General features: G+C 36.8%; 1 protein-coding gene across 2 annotated transcripts in view; it reads right to left on the bottom strand.

Moving 5' to 3' along the window:
- Window positions 1-21395, bottom strand: part of LOC106625239 (uncharacterized) — a 424306-nt gene that overhangs the window by 357245 nt on the left and 45666 nt on the right. For both annotated transcript variants that reach the window (XM_070105926.1, XM_036361284.2), the window contains exon 2: window positions 11591-11653. The gene's annotated coding sequence lies outside the window, so the exon portion shown is untranslated. The remainder of the gene's footprint in view (window positions 1-11590; window positions 11654-21395) is intronic.

The raw sequence follows: 21395 nt of genomic DNA, 5'->3' as shown, positions 1-21395 counted from the left end.
AGTTTGAATAACATATTTCATTTTTTATATGAAAAAAGCAATTATTGAAAATATGGCGTTTTTTGCTCGACGAAACCCATGGAGCCCCTTAATTAAATTCAAGACGTCTAGTTGCTGGATCCAGAAAATCAGAAAGATTTCAGGAGAAGAAGTGTATATTAAATTTATAAAAAATTATAAATGTGTTGTTCTGTAAGTCACGCATAATTATAGAAACTAATTTTTACTTCAAACGCTTTCAACATTTGGCTTGATTCCGTTGCGCTGTAACACTCGAAATCTATTTGAAACCTCCTCCACCTCTTGCACACCGAGCAAATTATGTGTGAATGAACCAAAGAAAGGAAATACGTAACTGATGAACCGTTACGAAATGAAGCCACAAATTGCCTCAAGTGGTGCGCAGCGCTTATTGAAAACTAAAGTTGGTAATGCTTACAACTCGGCACTTGGTCGGGACCTCTCACACCTCGTCATCCAGCGTACAGCGTACAACCGGTCGAACGTCATGCACGCCCACAATATTAACATTTAAGCAAAAACAATACAGAGCGCAGCTTTATACATACAAAAAAGGTGATAGTTAAATTGTTGTTTTTCTTGCTTTTGCAGCACAACCGCAATACCTGCCACCAAGCATATGCGGGTCCATGTTGAAGGCTACATGTCGAAGTGGATAACTCGTGCCACCCGACAACTGTCCGATTTGGTTTGGACTTTTATGGTCGGATTCAAGCTTGGTTTTTTTACAAACTTTATTTTTCCGCATTTTCCGCCTTTTTCAATGCTTATTTACCGGGTTGTTTTGTTTAATTCGCTTTTATTTTTATTTTGCTCTGCAGTTCTACTTTTCTATTTCGTCTCGCCTTGCTTTGCTCGTTTTTGCTCGCAGTTAATGCTGTCGGCGCTGCCGCTGCTGCTGCTGGTTTTTATTTAACTCGATTTTTTTAGCAATTGAATTTTAGAGCAACAATTGATGCTGACTGCTAAAGCCACGAAGCAATTGCGCCAGCATCAGCGCTCAGCATGCTTGAGTGTATACAGTGTTAAACGGTGAAACGAAACCACTTGACATTTTCAATAAAATTCAATTTTGACAGAAGAAAATAGTATAGTTTTAAGAATAGGTGTTTTCGCAAACGTCGAAGTAACAATGTGTTTATATTATTCTTCCTTTTTTCTGCTCTAATACCGAACCAAATGCATTAAATAAAGTGCCGTTTTAAAGGTAGCGCCTAGGACCCTTGGGCAATCATAATAATAATTATAAATTTTCCTATTTAGTTTAGTTTTTTTAAGAAAAAATAATCCAAAATGCATACTTATTATACTTGGAACTATTTTTTTCTGACAACACAAATACAGATAATGAAGGACATTTACCGGAACCTTGGCTTATTAACGAAACCTTCGCTTATTGCTGAGTCTAAAGTATCTACACCAAGATTATACCTACTATCAATGCCTCTAGCGCAATAATGCTTACCAAAATTGAGCCTTCACAATATTCTCCGCAATCTACATTGGATCTAAATTATAATTCACTGAAGTACGCTTAAAAAAGTGAAATTTTCTGGTTTTCAGTAATATCCACACTTGTTTCCATTTCCACACACAGCACTGTATGTAGCTACATACATGTACATACTTTCACAACTCGGTGTGGCCATTGCCTTCAGTGTTTATGCTGTTGGATAACTTTGTTGCTTTCATTTCGATATCGAGCGCAATAATCGTTTGCCTCACCATAAGATATAATCGTGTTTCGCATGCCCCAATGCACCGTAAGCATAAACACCAACACACACACACAAAACAGTGGAAATTTTAGCTGTGAGAAAAAATCAAATAAAAATAAACACCTTCTCATAACTGTTATTTTATAGTGCGCGGCAAGCAATTGACTCCGCAGCTTTATAGTTCTCAATACATTCAAGCCATTTGCTGATTTTATGTGAATTTGATTTCTGATATTTTTTACCTGCTCTCTCCATTATACACACCATAATATTATTGCATGTTTTCGCTAATTTCAACATTCTCGCCATTTTCCGCAAGTTTTTGTATCGCCGAGCGAAAGGAGCCTTGTTAGCGATGCTTTTGTTTACAGATGCATTGCTACTAAATCGCGCAGAAATATTTGAATTGAAAGTTTAAAGTTGAAATCTTTGTTTATTCAAAATAGCATCTTTTGTGGTTGTTGCCTTGTTTTTGTAATCACCACAATCGAATCGCAAATTAAGCGTCTAATAATATTTCAAACTTTTAAAGCAAACTTATGTAAATAAGCTTTCGAGCTCTTTTCTCTCGAAATTCCACTTTCGATTGTGTTTGTGTGTGTGTGTGCGTTTCTTTGTTGATAAATAGCGCCGAAAATTTAGTACAAAGGCAATAAATTTCACTTCATTACAGTTAACCCTTCGCGCAAACTCCTTTTGGCAGCCAAAAAGATATGTTAATGTGTTGCAATAAATGCTTTTGAAAATGTTAATTACAACAACTTATTTCAATTTGATTGAGATACACAAAAAGCAAACAATAAATGTGACAAATGAAAATTAGGGTTAACAAAATTTGTCAAGTCTGCAATTAATTGAAAAGGACCGAAATCTAAGCGGTAATGAAAGCGGCGTCGATTTAAGTTGAGAGTTAATTAGATGGATGGATAATTTGCGCAAATTTTGAACCGAAGCTTAAGTGAGTGGTAATATTATATATACTCAAAATTACCGTTTTTAGCAATTTATTAATTTGGTTTTAAGATGAGTATTCTGTTTGAAAAAGCTATAGTATTCCTTAAATCAAGAACTATTTCTGGTTTCCTTCACAAGTTATTTTTCAAATTTCGTAGTCTGTGGTCTAGTTAGAACCGTACTGCGTGGCCATAGTAAATGTATTTTCAATATGCTCAAAAACTGTTATGGCAGAAATGCAGACGAATTTAGCTAATTCAAGACTTATAACAGTTAATTTAAAGGTGATTTCTTTAAGAAAACATAGCGTGCCATACCACATTATATTATAATATTTTTGTTAGTACAGACATAGGTATACAAGAAATAGGTGTAACTAAACTCTTGACTTTGGCTGAGTTTCCGGTATTATGATATCGAGTTTATGGTTTTGTGCTTATAAAAAGCTATGAACTCAGTTGGGTGTTTAAGAAACTCTGAGTTAATTTGCACTTGTTTTATATACATACATATATATATAATATGTATATATATGATGGTTGTGCGACAAAATTACACAACAGCGTTGAAATTTTATAAACACTCAATTACAGTTATGTTGAGCGTGAATTTAAGAAACATCTTTCATGTTTTTAACTCTGTGTTTGTGAGTGGTGTTTACTACCAAACATCAAAATAGGCAATAAACTCGAGTTTGAAGCAGTTCTATGATAAAACATCTTTATAATTTCTGACAAAGCGGAGCGTGAAAGTTAAACTTTGTCTGTTAAAACTCTCCAACAACTCGGAGTTAAAACAAACATAGAGTTAAGCAACCGATAATAAACTCATTTCTTGGTTAAGTTTAAGTATACCACATTCCTCCATCTCAGAAATGGTGGAAGATTCAGAGTTGTTATACTTAAACATATTCTTTGTAAAACTTTTATGGAAGTAGAGTCCAAGCTACCATCTTATAGTTTTTTTTAAACTACGTTTTTACTACTGACTAGGAAATAGTATTGTATATTAGGCAAGGTTAGATAGAAAGGTCGAGCCAAAAACACGAATCCCACTTAGATAGCTGAGAAGGCCGGGTCAATGTGATACCTACAAGGTGTACCGGCATTTTTTTTTTTATGTAAAGGAAAGTAAAATCAAAATAATTCAAAGTATTGACCATCTCTTTTTATACATTCTGACCACCTTTTTAGCAAATTGTGTACATACCATACAAAAAGAAATGTTCGTATTTTGAAGATAACCAATCGACTTCAATGCATGCTTCAAGTTCATGATTTGTTGTCTGTAGTAATTAGTATTAAAAGTTTCACCAGGTTTAAGAAGCTCGTGATATACCACACCCTTCTGATCACACCAAACAGACAGCATTGCGTTCTTGCCGAATCAATCTGTTTTTGCAGACGATGTTGATGGTTGTCCCGGATTAACCATGATTTTCTCTGTTTAGGATTATTAAAATAAACCCATTTTTCTGATTTTCTTTCGTATCTTTGAAGCAAATTTTACAAGTGTTTTTACCGTTTTCCATTTGTCTTTTATTCAATTCCTGTGGCACCTATTTTCCACACTTTTCCATAGCTTTCAAACAGTCTGAAATTAATTGTTGTGCAACATTTAACATGGATGCCATTTGCTTTTGACTCAAAGTATCATCTTTATCCAATATTGCTTGCAGCTCGGCGTCTTCAAACTGTTTTGGTGGTCTGCCACATTCTTCTTGAACCGTTGAAACCATCTTTTGCATGTTGCTTCTGATAGAGCATGATCACCATGTGCTTAGCTAAGCATTCGATGTGATTTTGCAGCACTTTTCTTCAAATATCAAGCAATTAGGGCTTGTGACAAAATAAGCATACACATCTCTTTCTCAATCGTAATAAATATGTGTTCAAAACCAAAAATAATTAAAGTCAAACATATAATTGACTACGCTTGGTATCACTTAAGGAACAAAAAATTATAATTACATCATTTGATGACTTTCCATGATTATAATTAATTTAATGTACCATATATTAGGATACGGAGGACACTAATGAAGCCATCGCAAAAATGTTTCCACAATATTAAACCACGTAAATGAAGCACAAATAAGCTGACAGCTCACAACATTGAACTGAACCAATTTGACTGGAAGCATTTCCGGTGGCAGACTCCGAGCCCACAAAAGACAATAACTAAATGGCTGCCAAATAAGTGCGGCCACCGCAGCACTTGGAGCGATTGTATCCAACCAAAATAGTCCCGACAAAAACAAAAACAGACAAAAAATGCCAACAACAACAAGTATAATTACAGAAAACAAAAACAAAAACAAAGTAATGCCAGCAGCAATCAATGCGATTAAGTGAAATCCACTATTTGTTGTTGTTGGTGCGACAAAAATATTGTATATCAGCTGGAAAGTTGCTGCAGGTTGGAGGGATCACCAGCCACCAGCAACAGCAGCAGCAAGCAAATAACGGTGGCAGTAGTGAGAACAAAAGCAGTGACAATATTGAAGTCAATTGCTGACTATAAACGAAAACACACACGAACAGATGAAAAGCTGCGTTAATATATAGGATGGAAAGTGTTCTAAAAAGTGAAGGAAAAGCAGAAAAAATAATGAAAATTGGTTCGACTTAATGAAGTAACAAATAAAAAAGGAATAACGAAAAAGTGGAAAAGAAAGTTTTAAATAATTAAGAATTAAAGTCTCCTCCTAGAAACCAGGAAGCGCCAGGAGAGGTCTCACACAGCAAGCCGAGGCACAAATTGATGAAGCGTGTGTCGCAATCAGTCTTTATAATTGGTCAAGGGTCGAATTTCCAAATTTAATTCAAGAAATTCAAAATTTTAAACAAAAAAAAAATTAAACTTTTTTGTAAAAAGCTACACTCCACACAACGCAGAGAAGGCACAATCAACAAGCTTGGCAAGCAAACACTTGACCTCGTTGCGGAAATCACACAAGTGATTATTCATTGCATTTCACACTGCACCCTCACAGCGACCACTCGCAAAATTTTGAACGAACTTTTTTCTCGCTCGCCTCGCAGACAAATGCGCAAGTGCTCTTGAAGCGTATATATACTCGTATGTAAGTAAGGGTGCGTGTGTTGCATGTGTTTGGCTTGATTTTTTCTTGTTCGCCAAAAAAGGTCAAATTTATGCCAGCTTACGTTTATAAACTTCCAACTTTTCCATACAACTTTCGCTCTGGCAAGGTCCTACAGTTGGCTGCTGCCGCTATGATGCGGGATTCGGTGTCTGCTCGAGCACCGCAACGCTACAGGGCACCGCTTGCTGCCGGCTGCCTGGCACAGCAGCTGCTGGCAATAGAAAACAAGGCAAAAGGTAAATTATACGCCAAACAACACCCGAGGGGGTGATTAAAAAATAATAAATTTGACTTAGAAAAATAAAGTGGTACACCCTATTAAAACCACAACCGCAGCCGCCGCGAATGGACCCACATACACACACACAGCCGACTGCCCTGCATGCGTTCGAGGTACGCACAAGCCTACGCACAGCTCCCACGGACGCACGTAAGCAATTAGGATATTTGGTATTCACTGGAATTTACAGAACATTTAAATTTTAATATTTCATACAGTGGGTTGCAGTTTACTAGATACAGATTTTTTGTTTTGTAGAAAAATTTGTTGTTAAAAAAGATTACACCTATTTAGATGGTTTAGTTTTTGAGTTTTTGTCAAAACTGTCGGTATACCTACTGTCGGTTGCTGTTTTGATCCATTCCCGAGTGGGGTTAACCTTTTAAAAAAAATTTACTTAAAATAATCGTCTGAGGGATTGCTCCACGTAGTTTCTGAATTTACTTAACATCAAAATTTACATAACTAGAGAAGAGTAGTGGGTAATAGCAATCTAAATAAAAACGCTATCAGTAATAATATAAGCAACTTCGTCCACTTAGGTTTCTTGAAACTTTTTAGGCGAAGATTATAAGGAAAGAATCTGGTGCCTTGGTATGAGAAATTTATATTATATAAGCTATATCCAGTTTCATTTCTCAGCTATACTTCTGTATTCGAAAAGGAAACCGTGAATGTTTCGTTACAAGTAATACGTCTTAGAAATTGTATTTATGGTCAGATCCAAATCTCATTCCGACTTTTTATATTCCGATCCAAAACCATCTGTTAGTTTAGCCACAAGATGTATCAAGTAAATCAAGTATCATATATAAGTATAGGACTTTGAAAATCGATAAGTAGTTCCTTAGTTTCAAAATTTTGTATATCATACGCTTTTTAGTTCCATATTTTTTTTTACGTACGTAGATAATTCTACAAGTAATATCTAAATTTGTTGAAAAAGGCTTATATTCAACTTAAGAAAGATTCTCATGTTGTTTTCAAACCAAGTTTCATCTCGCCTTTTAAAAAAAAAACTATAAAATCCATTTCAATGATTTTTCAAATACATACTCCGCGAACTGACTCTCTGCAGTCGAGTTTAGAATTTTCCCAATTATGGATCTAAACTAAAGGCCAAAGCAAAATCTTAAAATGCATAGATTTATATTATTAAATCGTTTGTCTTCGGTGGATAGATAATGCCGACTTTCGAATTCAGCTTTGATTAGAAAAAGCACCTTACTCACCTCAACCAATTAGAAATGATGCTCAGGAAATCTATGGTGGATAATATAAAAACGAACGCTTCATAATAAAATAGAAACTTTCCCAGGCAACGAATGAAAGCTATTATTATTGGAAAAATCTTCTATAAGTATTCTTTGTCAAGAAATTATATCAATATTATTATATTAGGAAGCCAAATTTATTAAGTTACAATTAGTTGGAAGGAAAAATATTAGCATGAGAGTAAAAACACTTGTTTATAGTACGGCTTGATTTAATTTACTTTTGGATCAGTATATAAGTTTTAATCATCGTAATAGTTTTTAGTGAATGCTGTCGAATTAATCCGCTTAAGCTGGATTGAAATTCAAGTTCAATAAGTAGAATTTATCTAGACACTTTCTTCACAACTGTCCAGCTTTTGTCAGGCTGAGGTTGAAGCATCTCCTTCTTCGGTGAACTTGGTAAAATGGTTGGGCTTGATATTAGATCCCCTAATAAGATTTGTGAACGTTTCTACGATCTATAAAGGTCTTTTAAGGCATATCCAGGTTTTGAAAATCACAAAAAACCAGCATTCACTGCTATCCAAAGCCTAGCCTTTGCAGAATTCTAGTTCAATTTCCACTCTAACTTTACAGCCAATTATACCCTGAACAGAGTATATTAAGTTTTCCACGAAAATTGCAACACCCAGCAGGAAAAATTGGAGATCCTATAAAGTATATATATATAAATGATCAACGTGACGAACAAAGCCCAATTAGTCATGTCTATCTATCCGTCTGTCTGTTTGTATATACGCGAACTGGTTCGTTTTTACATTTCATGCTATAAGAAATGCACCTTTGAAGAATACTTTAGTTTGGAGCAGTCGAAGTTAACTTTTATTCTTATTTATTATTAAACAACTGTGTTCCCGAATTTTATAATATTGTAATTTACACTCTTCAGACACACTGTAGATTTAGAATTGTATTACCGCCTACCTACCTAACTACCGTCTTCACGTTGTTTGCTGCTGGCACAGCCAACGTCTGTTGCTTAGCCTTCGAAGTGTGAACAGCAACATAAAACGAGAACAAGAAAAATATATTGTGGCTCCCGTTGGCACAGCGCAAAATTTAAAAATTCATTCGGCCTTTCATTAGAGCAAAGCCTTATATTGCAGCTATAGTACACAAACACAAACACACACCCACACATTTGCCGCTGGCAAGCATCCGGTGTGTGCGAATTTAGTTTTCATGTACGCCCCATTTAACAATTTTTGGCACTCAATTTTATGTGGAGCGTATGCCAGCAAACTTTGCCACCTCTTCAACCAGCACAGCCCACACACAAACACACACACATTCTCACGATACTATAACACCCGTTGGCGGCGCTCTATTCTCTACACACCGCTTCAGCATACAATGATCGTAAGTACTTCATTTATATGGCAATTTCGGTTTTAAACGTTGGAGGCGAGAATTTGTTGTAATTTGAGTTTGGCATTGCCGCTGCTGATGCTGAAGCTGAAGAATGGCGGCCGGCGGGTGTGCTCAAATCAAGCGGGTATTTCTGCTCTCACACAATTGAATTTGATTTGCGGTACTTAAATTTATGATCAGCCTGGGAGTAGGCTATATCAGACGGCAGCCAACTCAAATGCAGACACACACACACATATACGAACATATGTAGTAGGCGCATAAGTGTAAATGTGCCGCAATTGATGTATGCCTGCGTGTGCGTGTGTGCGTATGCACATTCATATGGTGCTTGAGTTGCTCGTTGGTGCATTGCAGCTTGAGTTTAGCTCATTCTGCAAGTGTGTGTGTGTATGATGCTTCGGGGCACCGGCAGCAAATGCGTCGGGTGTCAAAGTTTATATTTTATGTTGTGCGGCTGCCTACGATTCTTTATGTCATGCGGCTTTTGTGTGCGTATACTTTGCTCTGCGTTCGCAAGTGTGTGTTTGGCTTCGGTTTTTGGCTGCTGCTGTTGCATATAGCATGCAGGTGAAGCTGTTGCCGGCCTATATTGACTTTTGACTTTCTTTTGTTCAATTTATTTCGCCTCAGGCTAAACTTTTTGAGTGTATTAAAATGTTTTTAGTCCAATAAATTTTCGGCACGATCGTGTCTGTTTAAAACATACTTAGACACGTGTATATGTGTACTCTAATGTGTGGGTATGCCCAAGTGTTATTCGATTAAGCGCCTCTAATTGGGTTAGTAGTTACTATCTGAGCGAATTCCTGTGCTCGATTACAATAGTGATGTGAGAGACAGAACGGATAGAACGCTTACTGCGGTTTTTGTTGTAAATCGGTATACAGAGTTCAATAAAGGGCTTCAAGTGAAGGTAAACTTCATTGCTATTGACAGCCTGACAACCTTTGGCCGAGTATTTATTGATTTGATTTGTGATAACGGTTAATTAAGATTCATATAATAAAATATATGGAATGATATTAGTTAAGTGCAAAATAAGAATATAAAAATGTAGTTAGAGCTATATATCACATGAATGCCCATACATTTTACATTATTTCGAAAAATTTCCACCGATGTCGGAACGAGTTGTGCGCATTGAACGAAACACAAGTCTGTCATTATACATATTCTTTAGACCGACTAGACATTTTGGCATAAATGTACTCGTATATGAAAAAAAAATCTATATAGGGTCTCCACAAAGCAGGTATTAGAGAAAACAAAGTAGGTCGAATGCCTCAGTCGATACCAAACCATATTTTGAATGCTGGCATCGAGAAAATCTCACATTGAGCCATTTTTTTCCAGATAGCCGAAAAAATATATTCATCCATCAAACTAATACCAAAATTTAATGAGAAGCCTAATTATTACGGCTGAGAGGTTACCTAATATCATGATTTAGGATTGGAACTTTGCTAAAAGTAAACTCGATTACGCTATTACCTCATTGTAGGCAATGTTTTGTTATCACAACCACATAATTCTTACCAAGTTGATTACTTTAGAGTTGAGTTTTGAGGTGAAAGGAAACGAGTGAGAAGCTGTTGTTATTGGTTTTTATGTGTTTCACGTTTCATATTTACAGTGAATCCTAGTGAAGGAGGTTAGAGAAACGTAATATGTCGACACAAAGTATGCACAAAGTAAAAACTAACGGAACATGCTTAGCTTCATGTTTTATTTTATACTCGTACTCTTAGCGGTCTTCAAATATTTGTGTAACTGAAACATAGGACAAACAAGTACACAGAGGTATTTTGACAATTTTAAGTTTCACTACTTAAAAACTCTCAACATAACACTGAAATGATGATATTAGCCTACGACAGATTTTTTTCGAACTAATTCGAGGATGTCAAACTGACTGACTTGAAGTAACTGGAAATACTTGTAATAGGGTGAAAGTTTATTTTAGATACCAGTAATAAATGAAGGCGAAGGGTTGATGGCTATTACCTTTACACAAGTTTTCTAAAATTATCTATGGATTCAGCAGAGGCATCCTGAAGTGCTTAGTGATTAATTTAACACATACCAATGTGGAAAGCTATATATGATATATCGACACAGACCAAAGAAATGGAGCATACAAGAGTCATACACCTGCAAGAAAGTTTACAGGCGAACTTTCCGGTAATTTAACCCTAGATATCAGCTAACACCACTTAAAATTAGTTCAAAACTGAAGGAAACTCCTTCCTGGCATCTAAATTTTAAAGTGCTACTAGGTTTTCAACACCAAAAGAGAAAATTCACATTGAGTTTAGAGCATAGATAAATTGGCTGCAACAACAAAAACTAGAATATGGTAAGTCGATATTAATAGTATCAGTGGGTGGTAAATATAAAATGAGGAGCAATGGTATAAGTATACTTCCCCATAAGTATTTTGTAGTAGCAACGCCTTTACTGCTTATAATAAGTAATTGAGTACTCATAAGCTCTCAAGTTAAGCAGAAAGAATGCGCCGTAGTGTATAAATTCCTTATTTTGTACTATTTTAATTTTATTTTATTTTTGTATTTTTTCTAAAAGTGTACACATTTCTTTTTCTCTCCAAGAAGCTGCTCATTTCTCAGAACCGCTGATATCGGACGACTATAGCATTTTTGTCACAGCTTATTGCCAAAGTCAGCGCTACAAACTGCCCGATCAAAATAAAATTCTTCTATGAGAAACTTTTTTATTTCTGAAGGGAAGTTAATATTTTTTCTTCTGTTTTTTGCAATTGATTATAGTAAAAATTACATCAAATTTATTTTTACTATATATATATATTTTTACTATATATATATTTTATAATTTGACTGACCTTAATATAGCTGTTGATAGCACTTCCGCAAGCAATTCAAGCTGGTCTGGTTGTAGAGTATAGCTGTAATAAAAATAAGCAATAATAACGTTAGTAAATCATCTCCTATATTCAGTTTTACATATCTACAAGCTCACCATTACACACATACATTCAAGCATATCAAATGCATCCTGCTTCTCACAAATTCGCATCACACATTCCTTGAAACAAAAAAAAACTGCTGCACAAAACCTAGGCAACTACGCACCGCCAATGGCACCTTTCACAAGCACCCTAGTCCACATATGTGGTATAACAAATCGCTCGCAATCAGACAATAAGTGCTGCAAATTATTACTCGGGCACTTGTGTGTCTGCGTCAAGTCAAGCACATGTCAAACGTTTAAACAACGATTGACTTAGACATCTATTAGACATAATCATGGCTGAGGCAAACACTCAAACACCAAAAACACACACACATACACATGCATAGGAACACATGTACAAGCATTGGAAAGCGCTAGCAACTCGACTTGCAGCAGACATCTCGACACACTCCACGCGCTCGCCAAGGATGCAGGACCTGTCCCCGAAGTTTGCATTTTGCGATTTATGCGCCTTGCCGACCAACATAAGCAAACGAACCGCTGACACCGGCAACAACAACAGCAACAAAGCGAATAGCTAACTATTTGTGCTTATGGCAGAGTTAATGCCAGAGCAAATGCCAGCCGACGATGGTGACATCGAGCGCGCGGAGGCAGCGTGGCAGGCAGCCTGTGACACTGGACACACAGGAAACCGGGAAGGAAGGATGTCACCAACAAACACAAAGTAAAAAGAATGACGCAAAAACAACGCCAACAAACAGGCAGCTAGGGAGAGAAAAAACTAAGCCAACGAACCGACTAACTCGAGGAAAATATTGATTTCCGTTATGTAAAGTTACCGTGATATACACCACGACAAGGATTAACGCACAGCAACCAAGCGAGAGCAGTGCTGCAGCAACAACATTGCAGCGCATGGCAACGTAGCGCAAATGGGCTTAGATGGCGTACAAACAGCGGGTGGGGGGCAAGAGGTTATGCAAATGCACGCACACGGACATGTGCGGCACACACATACACATCCGCACTGCGCAGGAAAGCGACACAGCGCAACGAAGTGAACACACGCCACATGCGCTCAGCTTGAGCTGAGTTTTATAGTTTGACCGTCACGGCGTATGAGCAACGACCTAAAAACTTTGGTCGAAAGTCATTCGGAAAAGCAATAAATCGTTTTGCATACAAAATAGACGCGTAAATGGTCAGCCAACGTAGCAAGCAAGTAGGCGGCGGGCGGCGCGCAAACGGACTGTTAAGCGAACAAGTAATGGTGGAGCAAAACCACGCTGACCGCCAGCAAAAAATGGCGAGCAACCGAGCTGGGATGTATGGGCGTGTGTGTTTGGGTGCTAGCAGCCGGGTAAAAAATTGCGACTTGCCACTGAATGTAAATAGGAAAAATGCAAATAACGGATTGATGCAACGCCTGCAGTGCAGCGCACGCTGAGGTAGGTGGGTTCGATTAGAGGGTGCAATGCGTTGGCGCACATGGCGTTGACGTTCAACTTGCGAAATTGGCATTTCTGGCAAGCCGCGTTGTTGCAGCACATCAACTGCCACGCAGCCGTGCCACCATGCAACTTGGCAAGCAAGCAAATACAAAAATTACTGCTGAAGAAAAAACGGAGCGAAAACAACGAACGTATCGACGAAGACGATAAAGTCAAGTGCAACACTTAGTTGTAAAGTTTGCATTTTGCGCCATCACTCTTATTTTATAAATTAAAATGATGTCGGTGGCCGGGTAGCCGGGACCCGGTGCTATATATGTAAATGAGCAGTTGAGTACGTGTTCGCCACTAGTTGCAAAAGTTTAATTGCTAAAATGTGATGGCGTTTCAGCTGCTAGCTGCTGTCGTAAGCAGTGTGTGTGTGCACACTACTTCACTTTTTCATTCTGCACGCTTCAGTTGTGCACTTACGTACTTACGGGTTTGCATAAGTTAGAATATTAAATCGTGTTAAGAGAAATGCGTGTAGTTTGCTTGATAATTTCAGCATAAAATTGTAATTTTCAGGTAATAGCTAAGGGAAACTGGTGTTTCTGGCGCAAATGTATTTCAGAAAAGTTCATGCACACATAGATATATACATATATATGATATAAAATGCGGAATTAATGTTTCGTGCAAAAATCTGACTTCGTAAGCATCACACATTTAATTTACACATTTTATTCTTTTTTATTGGCGTCACAAATCACGCGAGCATTCGACACTCAACAAAGTGCAAAGAAAATTTTTAAACGCATCAAAATAGATAACACCAATATTTCAAAACTAAGCACTTGCATGAGTTTATTCATTTTGTAATGAAAAACGGGTAATAAGAATTGGGGCTCATCTTAACAGGAAGCTTGCATGGAAGCCTAATAACATTATGTCTCAAACTCAACTAAGCGGCGCTTTGGAATGAAATGTAGGCTGTTAAGAGCTTGAATTGAGTAAATTGCAATATAAGCTGTTCAGATTCTGAAGATACTTTGAAAGGAGTCTGAGTTTACGCTAAAGAAAATAAAGAAAATATATCGGCTTTCGAGATCCACAAACTGCAAGAAGAAAGAATCGGTTATGAGGGTTACACTACCACTAATTACTAAAACTAAAGAAGATCTAATAATTCTTTAGAAACCTATATAGTTAATACTGGTTTTCAGTTTGAAAATGTCTATATTTTTCAGGCTAGTTGATGTCGTTCTATACTTGAGCTGTCCTACATAGTGGAAATTCTTTCTCGCTCTAGTAACAGTATCTAATCTGGTATGGTCTACGATAATGATAATTCAATATACTTAATTTCAGAAATGAGCCACGAAAATAATGAGTCACAATTCTCTCAAAAGAGATTCCATGCACAGATTAGACGTTGACCCTTTCACATAGAAGCGGATCAAGCTCAACTCAGAAATAATGTATCAAATGATTGTCAGATGTTCAGAACAGAAGGTAAGGAAAACTAAAGCATAACTACATATATTTTAAAAATTATACGGATTAGCGTACCAACAACCACCGTGCAAACGAATAAATAAGAACAATTAAGCATGATCTGTAATAAAACATTCCATCACAATTTTGTTGAAGCACCGTAGGCAAAAAATATTAAATTTAAAAATCTTGTCAGTTGTGGGGAGAACCCCCCGCGCTCAGCGCAAACTCATCACGTTCGTGGAAGCGCTGAATTTCCGCGCCTGATAAAATTCCGCATCAGCAAAAGTGATAAAAATGGAAACAAAAGCATCGCAAAAGTGACGCCCCTCCCACCACAAGCGCCCATCACAGGCACCTTTTCGACAGCAAAACCAAATCAAAAATATTCACAAAAATGCCGCACTAAGCAGAAAAAATCGAAGCCAGGCCACGCAATTTCATGATTGACATATTTCGGGCGGCCTACGTGGCACCAAATGCAAAAACCATGCCTGCAGCCACGTCAAAGAGCGCGCGCCCGCTTCGCACCACTTTGTTGCGCCACCCCAACCGCAGCTGTGTGCCCATAGAGTGGCTCATTCAGCTGTACACAAAGCCGCGAACGATGTGTCGCGTTGAAGCTATAGGCGTTGCCGCAGCCGTCGTCGCTGTCGCTGTCGATGGCATTGTTGATGTTGCACCGTTGACTGATATCGTCAAGGACATGTGGCATATGATGGCCTATTTTTTCATAGCAATTGTTGTTGTTATTGTTGCTGTTTTTTTTAGTTTCCTATCACGGTTATAGGCAATCGGCCTGAGTAGGTGGACAAGTCGTTGTGGCAACATGCGCCAGCATCTGCAAGTCTATTTTTCAGATGTGTATGCGTGTGACTGTGTGTGGGAGCGTAAAAATCGCGAAGCTCATCAAAAGAATTCATAGCTGCCAGGTTTCGCTAATTGACTTAATCATTGGTGCGTGTCGCTGGATGACTACAGAGCCTTCATCAATTTTTGTATACACTGCGCGCCTGTGTATAAATGTATGTGAGTATATGTGTGCATGTGAACTCTCTGCCTGCCACCCAATGCCAGCACTCATTGAATGTCTAAATGTGCCAGTTGTGTATGGGGCTGCATAAAAGCGCTCTCACACATACACATACACGTGCAAATTGCCAATGTCCAAGTAGTTGTGTTGTGTGGAAACAAAGTGAAGTGGCGACAAATGTGGCATTGCGAAAACTGTGACAAGTGTGTACCAATTACTGACTTGCCGAGATGTTTGTTGCATGCTACAAATGAATCATTGATGGCAAGGCTTGTAACAGTTAGAGCGCACGAAGTGAGTACGGCAATATGCTGCGGTGAAGTGTTGTTGTAATTTTTCTTTCTGCATGCAGCTAACGATGAAGCGCAGTTAGGTCAAGTAAAAATTGTATGCAATAACGGTACTAATGGCTGAATCAAAGTCTGTTGGTTTTTGTTGTGGTTCCACCCACTCCTTATCTTAACGCATTCACGCAGTGGGAGACATTTCTTCTAGACTGTGAAGGGAGATGCTTAAAGGAACGGTAATTTTAGTGTTCTTGCAAATATATTTTTTATACTTTTGCAACATGTTGCAAGTATAATAGTTTAATATTATAATATAATAGTTACTGGACTACTGCCACGCCCACAAAACGCTATTAATCGTAAACTTGTAAAACCCCATAACTAAGCACTAAATTAGGATATATATCTGTTTGTATTTGGTTCAGAAAGTTGTATTGGGGAGGTGCATATATGGTTGAAAAAATGTTCAAATAGGGGGCGTAATCCCGCCTCCTAATAAGTTAAATCTGTATTTCTCCTAAACCATTCAAGCTATATAACCCAAATTTGCAAAGAATAAGTATTTTAAACACTTCCTTCGACAGTGTGAAGATGTATGAAACGGATAATAACCCCGCCCACTCCCTATATAACGGTTTTATTAAAAACTACTAAAAGTGCGATAAATCAATAATTAAATACGTCAGAGACACTACATTTTTCATCCGGGATGGCAAAAGGGTGTTTTTAAAGGAACCGTTGTCAAAATTAGATGATGGGCGTGACACCGCCCACATTTAGCCCAAATCATATATCTACGAAACTACTTGATCAATTTCGACAAAATTTGGTATTGTATTTATATTATATATATACATATAATATATAAATAGATAACTGAAGATTAATGCTGAAAATGTGCGAATTTAGTCTACGAATACCCCAACTTCTACCTACAGTACTACCTATATTGATTTTCGTTATTCTAACAAACCTTATGCCGAACATGTCATTCAATGTGTGAGTCATATATTAATAAAATTGCTTGAAAATATGATTTCAAGTATGCCTCAGCAATGTTAAAATTAATTCAATCAACCCATCCCTTTCTCTGCCTCCAATATAGCCTGTATAATAACTTTCGACTTTCCACCTGACAAAATGTGTGATACTTCAATAAAATTAAATGAAGAAGTTTTCTTAAAAATTATGTGGGAATAAAATAAGGAATTGCGATCCTCCGCTTGACGTTTTCACAACAACTCATTATATTAAATTTAGTTTTTTCAATTGAGTTTATATCTCATAAATGTTTGAATACTACATACACTTTTTAGTCAGAAAAAATGCTTTTTAGAACGTTTTTTACAACATACTTGAAGAATAATTTTTGAAAAATTTTTAATTCCTTTAATCCAGTAGCGGATATCCAGTGAAAATCTCTGTAAAAAGATATTTGGCGGAGAGGACGTTTTTTCTCCTTCAAATTCAAAAACAACAAATGTTCATTAATACAGATGAATAGTCGATGTTTTGATTTTTGACAAAATGGCGGCTTTCGAAAAAAAGTTGTTTCGAAATTATTATCAAAAATCTTATTTCTTCAATTATAGCATGAAAAATATATCTTACAAGATCGGATGAAAATTTCAAGTTGATCGCGTCGGACGTCTGTGGACGTTTTTCTTAAAAAATGCGCTCATATCTTCAAAACTACTTACCGGATCACCATAAAATTTTTTGAGATTATTCTCAAATTTAAGTACATTCATTATAGATATTTGCACATGTATCGATTTTTTGTTTAATCACAAGTGAAACCTGCCCAATCCTACTTATGATTACGATTATTATTATTATCTTACTTTTGACACAAATAAAAAATAATTATAGTCTTCACAGAAAAAAATAACTTAGAACTGCAGAAAATTTTCACAAAATAGCAAATATGTAAAATGTAGATTTTTGCATTAAATCCCCCAATTTATGGAATGTTGGCTATTTTTTAGAAGAAAACACTTTAAGCTAACTCAATGCTCTTCAAAATTGAATACAACCTTTCAAATCGTCTGTCATACCCGACCGTTATCAGAATCGATTGAACTTTCATAAATTCACTGCCAAACGACTGGAAACGGCCGCTTGCATTTATTGAAAGGGTATTAAACATTCCCGTTCAATCGCTACTGCACGTGCTACACTCCATCTGCTTAAGTATGTGGCATGCAACACCAATCAGCAGTGCGGCAATTGCTTGCGGTAGCATTTAAGGTACAACAGCCCCAATACAGTCAGCGGCAACAGGCTGTAAGTAAGCGCTTTCAATTGCAGTGACAATAAGGCAGGCAGAAGAAAACAGCAGACGACACAATTGGATGATAACCATACTAAGGTTTCATGCCACAATGCCGAGTTAGAGTGCGAAACGTAGCAACTTGCCGCAAACGTTTGCCTGAACGGCGCTAATGCGCTGGCGCTGTTGCATGACAAGCAGATCGAAATCTGCATACGAACCTCGATTGTATGTATATGTGCGTGGTCGCAAATCTACGTTGCATTCATTGACAATACATCATCAACATCGTTAGGCCGGCGCGTGTTTTGAGTACAAAAACCGAGTTGCAGGTTTTCAACTGCATTTAAAGTTAGCTGTCGAGCTGCTGTTGTGCGAAACTTTCTAAACCATTGAACCAAAGATGCCACGAGTTGTTGCTTGCTGTACTTTTAATACACCTCAATTTAATTAACCAACCAAATTGACCGAATTCGCTCGGCTCAGCAATGCCTTTTGGCCGAACTTCGCTTTGTGAAAATTTAAATTACACCTCTGCATAACTGGAGCCACAAGCGTTGCGCTAGAGCTGGCCTGTGGCTTAACCAGTAAATGTAACCAAATTCCTAATTCTCACACGCACACACACACTAACACATAAACACGCATTTAAGCTGGTGCGTCGACGAGTAGAGCGAATTTAATCTAATTAACCTGTGGCTTCCGACAATAATTTCATTTCCTACACAACACCAGCCAACAGCCGACCGAATGCCAAAGGAGCGTGCAGGCCACACCAACACATACATATGTACAACTACATGCATATACAGCTACATATGGGCCAATAAAAGTGGCACGCCTGTGTGTGTGTGTATGTGTGAGTTTAATTGCACACCATACGAGGCATTTTATGCGCATCTGTGCATCTGTATGTATGTATATGAGTATGTGTCCATATATTTATAGCTTAAGTGCGTACAATAGCCGATGTGCAGATATTTATTAAACCATTAAGTGCGGCCACCATTCACACCAAAGCACTTAAATACTCTGTTTATGAGCAAAATACCATTTGTGTGACTATTTGGGAGAAAATTGCGTTTAGCCTAAAAATCGGAAAACATCTGCCGACGGCCAGTAACGCAAGCGAAGCAAACAAGTGTGGAGCAGATGGCAGCAGAAGCTGACAAGTGTCAAAGAAATCGCTTGTTACGCAGAGAGAAGTTGTGCAACAATCAAAAGCTAAACGTAGCGCCACACAAAATGCACAGCATGGGGAAGGGGGTAGCAAGAGGGGACATGGAAAAGGTGAGTGTCACAAGTGAGCGGCGAATGAAAGGCCGAGAAAGTAAGTGACCATATAAAAGCATAAATTATTTTATTTAATAATCAGAAACACAAAACATAAAGTGCCGTAGAAGTTGTTGTTGTAGCGGTAGTCAAATATTTAACGAGTAATAAGAAAAGCAAATATACAAAGCAGTAAATTGTGAATGGCAGCAGAAGAAGACACCTAAATTGCTGCAAAATAACACAATAACTTGAGAGGTGGTATACCCAGCCCAGAGTGGTATGCTTATAAGGCGACACAATGGACGACATTAACTGTAACTTCTTGGATAAACATCGGCAAATGGCCAAGTGCCAACGCGGGTGCCCAATAGGAAAAATTTGAAGCTGATGTACTTAAATTACAATTTGAATTAAAATTAGAATCAAACTGCAGTTAAAATTTATATTGCAACTAAAAATAAAAGTCAAAAAAACTAAAATTACAATTAGTGTTATAATTAAAATTAAAGTTTAAATTAAAATTAAAGGTAAAATTAATATAAAATTAAAATTAACAATTATAGTTAAAATTAAAAATAGAAATAAAACTAAAATTACTTATAATTACAATTTAAATCAAATTAAAATTAAAACTAAAACTTAAACTAAAATTACTTACAAAATTAAAATTAATAATCAAAATTAGAATTTAAATCAAATTAAAACTAAAATTGAACATAAAAATATATTCAAAACTAAAATTATAATTAATATCAAAATTAAAAACTTGGTTTCCGATATAAATTTTATATAAAACCAAAAAACGATTAAATTAAGAGTAAACCAAAATTACATATTAAATTTAAAATATAAATTTGTATTGGATAAAATAAATTATTATTGGAATTAAATTAGATTTTTTTTTTGTACAGCTCAGGCAGATATTTTATAAATAAAAAATTCTGCTTATATTTACATTCATATCGAGTACTAACTTATAGTTCTTTAAGTCTTTTTAGCCAATTATTCTGCCGAAAGAGTTAGAAAACCACACATTCGCTAATTCTAGCTTTTGCAGAAGTATTAAGGTTTTAGAACACATGATATATTAGAAATTCGAAGCTTGGAATAGCTAAGAGTCGTTTCCTGGCAAAAATCTTGCTCAATGTGCAACCTTAGGGTTATAGTGTTCACTGCGGAACTTTATAAGGTGGACTCAGGTATTTTGCTTAAAAAACTAACAATATTACTCAACTTTTCTAGCGAAGGGTGGATAGGGAGCTAGGCGCATTCCACCTTTCCAGAATGACTGCCGTATTGAAAATTATCATATTAGCTCGTGTAATAACTTTTTCTAAATTTTGTCGGTTTTCAAGACTTGAACTCAAAAAGTTTACTAAATCATTTTCGGGTTTCAAGTGATCGGATATATTCGGTTAGCGCTCAAAGCGCTTTATCAGCGGTTATCATTGGGTCATATTAGAAGTGGTGTTATTCTGCATTTCTGCAGTATGTTCTCGAACTAGTCTCTTAGTTTTTAAGATAGCGAACTAAAATTTTCCACACATCCTTTTCTCACAAAAATATGCTCATTTGGCGGAATCATCGATATTGCACTGTTATAGGATATACCTGTCATACCAATGGAAGGAGAAATATTCACTACAGGCATGCTGTAATCTCCGATAATATTGTTGAGATTGATCTATACTACTATAGGACATAGCTGCCATACAAATGCCCATGGAAAACTGCTTTATTTGACAAGGTATCTTCACGAAATTCGGCATGGGTATTGTCCGAGCCAAGGCTACAATCTCTACGAATATATTGTTCAGATCAGACCACTCATAGCACATAGTCACTATACAAACTGAATGATCAAAATCAAGATAAAGATCGTCATTCAAGTTTTTTTACCTTATCAAGTAACCTTA

Source organism: Bactrocera oleae, chromosome 2 (assembly GCF_042242935.1).
Source record: "Bactrocera oleae isolate idBacOlea1 chromosome 2, idBacOlea1, whole genome shotgun sequence".
Taxonomy (NCBI): Eukaryota; Metazoa; Arthropoda; class Insecta; order Diptera; family Tephritidae; genus Bactrocera; species Bactrocera oleae.
This window is presented reverse-complemented; position numbering and strand designations above follow the sequence as displayed.